At 38.5% G+C, this 6,823-nt stretch overlaps 1 protein-coding gene across 1 annotated transcript in view; it reads right to left on the reverse strand.

The window, feature by feature from the left end:
* Positions 1–6,823, reverse strand: part of LOC103373228 (cadherin-12-like) — a gene marked incomplete at its 3' end in the record, with an annotated part of 57,471 nt that overhangs the window by 32,804 nt on the left and 17,844 nt on the right. The window lies entirely within an intron of this gene.

The raw sequence follows: 6,823 nt of genomic DNA on the forward strand, positions 1-6,823 counted from the left end.
TTAAAATTCAGTATTGATTTATTTTCAGATTGGCCACCAGATCTCTGGACTTGACCATGAAAACTAATAAGAAAAAAAAATCCTGAGTTGCAGGAATGCAGTATTTCATGATCCGTGATCACTTCTTTTCCAATTCATTTCTATGGGAGCCAGGGCTTTGTGGAGCCAGGACTAGCAGACGTAGTGATATTGCAGGTTTTTGACACTTGGCTTCATTTTTCAGGGCCGGTTGCTGCGTCCATCTTTTATACAGTCTATGGTCTCATCCAACAATATCCATCATCAGTACCAGCATGGACACCTATTTAACTTCAGGGTGTACAGGTTTTCTAATTTCATACATGCTGAAGTCTTAGATGTCAACAGTTACATGCAGCTGAGACCTGGGACACCTACAGCTTTGGATGCTGTGTCCCATGTTGGAAACAGTTGGCATAATGAAAAAGCAAAAGGAAGCTGTTTAACTGTTGTACAGTTTGATGTTCAGCCTGAAAACTTTCCCTCAATTTCGCCGCACAGTTCTTGCCGTTACAGGGCAGAATGAATGTTTTAAATAAGTGTTAATTATTTAGGGAGAGAATATGTAAATTATTTATGGTAATTTTTTAGCATTTTGTTGACTATAAGAAGACTACTTAAAAGATGGTAGAGGCTGCAAATTAATTAACACTTAGGAAACATCTGCAAAGCACTGCGAAGCAAGGCAAAGACGATTTTATATGCAGATTTTATAAACAGAGATAAATTAAATCTGCAAAAGAGAACTGGCGTGGAACTTTTACCGTCTTTCCGAGTAGTTTAGACTGCAGCAGTGACGACTGTGACTCATTTTATTCATAACGGTGTAATTTAAAGCCAATTCAAAGACGAGCACCTTAAAAGGCCCTGCAGATCTTTGTCTTAACGATGGAGTCTTACAATAACATGCAATTTTCTTCAAAGTGTTTTATGTAATGTACACAAGATATTTGTGTCCTTTGTGCTCGTGGCTGGGTTTGAAGTGTACTTTACTTCGCAGTTGGAAAAACAGTCCTAATGAGCAGATTATCTGAGGATGTCTGTGACTTTTATTTGTCAAGAATATTTTGCTCTATAGAAAATGACTTAAACCTGCAATGTTCAACTTTTTTTTTTTAAGTAATTAACCAAACATTATCAATGCATGCTTATAATATAAGCCTCATGTTTGATTAGTTTACTTTTTGACTGTAATAAATCCTCTGAGCATTAAGTTGCATTTTTTGTTTTCTGAAAGATCTGGAAATGTTTTTCTTGGAAACTACTTAGATTTGATTCCACCATTTGGAATACTTTTTCCATTTCCACAATTATGTTCCTTAGGGAATGATATTGAAAGTTTTTAGAGGCTTTATTCAAATACAGCAAGTACATTTTAAGAGTTTTTAACGGTACATTACAGTTTATGCTCGGAATATATTGTTCACGATGCTGTTAAAGGGTATTATGACTACAATGCATAGTGCAATACACTGAGTTATATTGCAATGTTATAGAATCAGAGAACATTTAAGAGACAGGCTTAAAGATGAAAGACTGTGTCAGTTTGCTGAAGACATCCGGTACAAAATGTAGGGAAACAACCTTTTTTTTAAAAATAAATACTGGGCACATTGTTATCGCTGGATGAGGATAGGACCCAAATGCAGACAGACAGGTTGAACGAACAAAACGTAACTAATAAAACTTTCTCAAACGCAGGCTGATAGGAGAGCGATCAAAAGGGCAGATCCAGGAAAACACAAATGAAAAGTCCAAGTGAGAACTAAAGAAACTAATCCTGCGCAAATTGAAACCGAAAAGCCAAAAAAAAGTACAAAAACAAAAGAAACAGAGGCACACGGAGCACAAGGAAGAAATCCGGCAGAGAATACAGACAGGAACATGGAAAGGCTGAACAGGAACCGACTGGCAAACAACAAAGACGGGACTATTTACACAAAGACAACTAATTGGGGAAACAGGACACAGGTGACACGCAAGAAACAGGCAATCTTAAAAGGAGGAGGAAGTAAAACTAACCAAAGCCACAACTAGAGTAGTGGAAAACAAGACTGAAGTTTGGTAAAATTCTAAAAACACCTTTAGCCTTATTGTGTGATCAAAGACTTCACATTACAGCTTATTCTTGTGCTGCAGCTACACACAAATACATGTTTTATTGGTACCTAATTCATGCAACACAATAACACCGTGAATTATGGACTGCGTTATGAGCTGTCACCACATATTGCTATTATGACTTTTACTTCCTCATCTGGAAGAATAAAAAAAGAGTTTATGCTCATCACAATGCAAATAGATATTTTCTTGCTTTGGATTCTTGCTGCCAGCAAACCGCCCACATCCTCATAACCCCTAGATTGTTACTGTACTCAGAGCTCCTCACAGCAGACATTAAACCACAGTGGGTAGAGCTCACCACGATTGTCAAAAAATCAGTGGAGAAGCCCTTTAAGTCTGCTGGGGACTTGCGCTGCACGCCAAGTGAATGTGAGGCGCTCGCAGCCAAGTAAAAACCATCAACGGGACGGCACTCGAGCGAAGCATTTATTGATGCACGGTTTATGGAAAAAGACATCATCTCAGCATGCAAACTGGCCAATGTTTAATCAGTGCGAGCTAATCAGTGTGTGAGGTTTCCTGCTGCTTGGATGCGGGCCTTTGGAATAATTTGTCTGGCACGCATACAGGTTTTCCTTGAAATTCGTGTTTGTTCTATTTATTCAGTTTTATCTCGCAAATAGATAAGCCACTATACCATCTGTAGCTGAATATAGTGTTGTGTTAAATTACACTTATTTGGCATCTGCTTTTGTCCAAAGCAACTTCCTTTAAATGCATCTGCTTCACTTCTCTGCACCGTATAACTTCATTCACTCCTCTTGAATTGGCGACTAGTGGGATGATGGATTGGTTGGTGTTGAAAGCAAACTTTTCTTTATCCCGGTTAAGGAAAGATTTGTAAGAGAAAACATAATTTAGACGGATGTTTATGCTTATCTTTGCTGTATGTGTATTATGGTTACAAAGTGCATGAATTTATATGTAGACTAGCTTCCTGCACAGCTCTCGTCTTAAATCGCTCCGTCCTAGACGAAGCGATACCCTCTCATGATGAAAGATACAGTAGTTTCCACCATAAACAGCACAATTACAAGACTAAACAACACCATTTGTAGACAAACTAGTGCATTTACTAGACTAAACAATGGTTTTCAGACCAAACACAATTTCAAGAGGGGGAAAAAAATCAAATTCTAACAGTTTTGAGACCAAATAAAACAATTTTCACACTAAACTGTACCATCTGTGGACCAAACCATACAATGTTTAGACTAATCATGTCGATGATTAGACTAAATAGTATTATTTCCAGACAAAACTGTACAGTTTCAAGACCAAATAATTCAATAAACGACCATCATTTCTTGACTTACTCCTATAATATTAAGATTAGGGCAACAGATGTCCAAAACAATTAACTATATTCACCTTATTTATTACATATAGAGCAGATAGATGGAGAAATAATAATAGCTCTGTTTATTCACATTTGCAAAATGACCTTTACCTTCATGACTTGATCGAAACACAAGTGAGATGATGCCCCTCAACGGTGACATTATATTTCTCCAAAGCGGGTTCAAAACTGACCCAGTGGGCTCCAAAGATTAATATGAAATTAATATGATGCAATTGTATGAAGATCCAGTCAAGCTGAAATGTTTCTGTGAAACTTTAACCAGGCCAGAGGAAGACTAACTCCAGCCCAACAACACAGTGCTGCTAAACATGAGTGTGTGAGGTCAGTGAACAGAAATACTAAATCCCTGTGACACGTTAGCTCATAGCTTCTGAAATATAAATCGCTTCATATATATTTAACATGAGAAAGCATATGTCTGGTACATGCAGCGGTGGGGTTTGAACACACAGTGTTGAATTTGTCACTTCAGTCAGGTTGGATGTGTCCTACTAGCAGCAGGAAACACTGAGCAGACATATTTTGTCTCTGTTTGGCTACATTTTGGGACAGATTTTCATCATCAATATACCAGATTGGTTGCAATGATAATATTTTGTAATGGTCAGGGTTAAAAGATTTGAAATTGGAAACAAACAGCAGTCCCCTGCGTTAAAGTCCAATGTTTTGTCAACCCATTCATCCGCCCCGACATCCTCCCTATGCTTATTTTGTCACCTCACATTCTCCTTTGTGCTGATTATAACTGCAGTGGCCACCAGAGGGCACCATCACAATAAAACATGACTTTTGGTTTTGAAATGTGACAACTGTCTGCATCACATAGTAGTGACATACACTCCAGGAAGTTTTAAGTTTTATAATTCAAGGTGCATTAGTTGTTTTACCCTGTAGGTCCAATACTTGGGGTAAGTGCATCTTTTGAGGTTTAAAATTGGCTCATGATTAATGTTTGGTCTTCTGTTGGACCATTCTCGTTTTGTTGGTCAGTATGTTGCCAGTAAAGTAGCTATACATGAGTAGTCATGTGAAACAATTACCATTACTATTTTCCTATTGGGTGACTGAGTTCCACATCGGGTTAATCACAGTTTAGTCGGGCATTTTGTCATCGCAATGGGAAGATTGGATTTGTGTTTGGTTGTCATTGTTCAACAATCAAACACAGACACACACACACGTGAGGTAAAACTGCATCAAAGCATGTTTGAAACTGATGGAGCATGTCAAGATATGCATTACCATTTAGTTTCCAGTCGCTAAGTAAGCCTTGTGTATCAGTCAGCGACACTGATGATATTGAACCTGTTCTAAAAAATCCCAACTGCAACTCAACAACCAAATCTGATTCAACAGAAATGAAGTTCAGAAATACTACAGCTTGTTTAGTTTTAGTGTTACTGATTTGAACCATGTGGGTCAATCAGAAGCAAGTAAGTGGAATGGCTGGACTGCTAAATGGGCCCACTTGGCATGGGCTCAGGGGGCCAAGAGACTAAAGAAAAAAAAAAAACACACAAAAATCTAGGACAAAGAAGTCCAAAGCAACTACAGAGAGATGCAAAACTGCTTGAGCGACATGCAAAACAGAAGACCCACAGGATAAAGACAAAGTGAGTAGAAAGAGATGTAAAACAACTACAGATATCAACTGCAAAAAGATTCATGTCAGTACAGGACTTGTTTCACTGTGAATAATGACAATGTCTTACCAGCTTCAGCAGCATCTTCACAAGGTCTTTTGCTTTTGTTCTGAGGTTGAGACGCACATTTCACACCAAAACACCTCATGCCTGGGACACAGTATTCAACTCCTTTCTGAGCAGTATGATAGCTGGACATTCCCATGGTGTTTGTACTATAATTGTTTGAACAGATGAACGTGGAACCTTCAGGCATCTGGAAAATGTACCCAAGGATGAACCAGACTTGTGGAGGTCCACAATTCTCTTCCTGATTTCTTTAGATTTTCCATGTTGTCACAAAAGGAAGCAGTGTGTTTGAGGTAAAACACATCCACAGGTGTGCCTCCAATGAACCCAATTGTTGTCAATAAACCAATCAAAAGCTTCCAAAGCCATGACATCATCATCTGGGCTTTCCCAAATGGTTTGAAGGCATAGTAATCTTAGTGTATGTAAGCTTCTGACTTTGAAGAAAGTAGTACAAAATCCTCTCCAAAGAAAAAACTCTCTCTCATTATTTTGGCATTTAGCAAATATAAATAATTTTGGTAATCCTAACTGACCTAAAACAGGAAAAGTTTGATTCAGTGTCACATAGTGAGGGGAAAAAAACGTTCTTTCTTTTTATACAGTCTATGTAAACTTGTGGTTTCAACTGTACACACACACACAATTATATATATTCGATTAACCTGATAAACTTGCAGACAAACCCACTGTAACACTCATTATCTGACCCTGAATGGAACGGATCATTGCATTAATAAATCATAACATCAACTCCACACAGCTTTGACGGCGGCTTTGACACTCGACTAATTAGGAGACTCTCAAAACCAGTAGCATCCTTACACCAACTTACATCACTTTATCTTCAGCTTTAATCACTCTGGTATATTTGTCGAGACTCCATTAAAATCAGTCACAATAGAAAGTGACACCACTGATTAGGAGGATCGTGTGGAATGATTTCCTAAATGAGGTCTGATATTCTGACCAAGTGTTTAATTAAGCTGGAATGAAGATGCTTGTTTGCAGATGTATTAAGACGCCTGCTTTTGATTGATACATCCCATTATTTCCCGATTGAGTATAATACAGTGGGATGAGCGCTAATCTTGGAACATTTCACACTGAAATCACGTCGAGTTCGAAATATCTACATGGATTTCTCTCTTATGATTGATGCTCTTGTTAGTTGCGAATCCAAATATTGAAAACTGGATTTTCACACAGTAAGAGTCATGTGTCTTCTGATGAATGCTGATGACCTCGCAATATGCTCCAGCGTGGCCATTTTGTTTAGCAGTCATGGCCCACAGTGACAGATGGAAGTGCCACTGCAAAGGTCAGGCAGACATATGTAATGAGGGCAATGAGGTGATATATCTGCACCTCAAAAGGATGCAAGAGCTGCTCGTGCATCCTGCCGGGAGGAAAACAAACACGCAGATACTGACTGCGGCAACGCAAGCAGCTCGGCGGCGCTATTGAGTGAATGTTCGATATGTAGAAAGTGAAGTGAAATAATGGTGTCACCTGGTTTTATAGTGACTTATAATAGGCCTCTAATTCATGTCTGCTTCATGTCAGGGCAATTAGTCTGATAAACATCATGTTAATTGCATTGTCA

This window comes from Stegastes partitus, unplaced genomic scaffold (assembly GCF_000690725.1).
Source record: "Stegastes partitus isolate 25-593 unplaced genomic scaffold, Stegastes_partitus-1.0.2 Scaffold1931, whole genome shotgun sequence".
Lineage (NCBI taxonomy): Eukaryota > Metazoa > Chordata > Actinopteri > Pomacentridae > Stegastes > Stegastes partitus.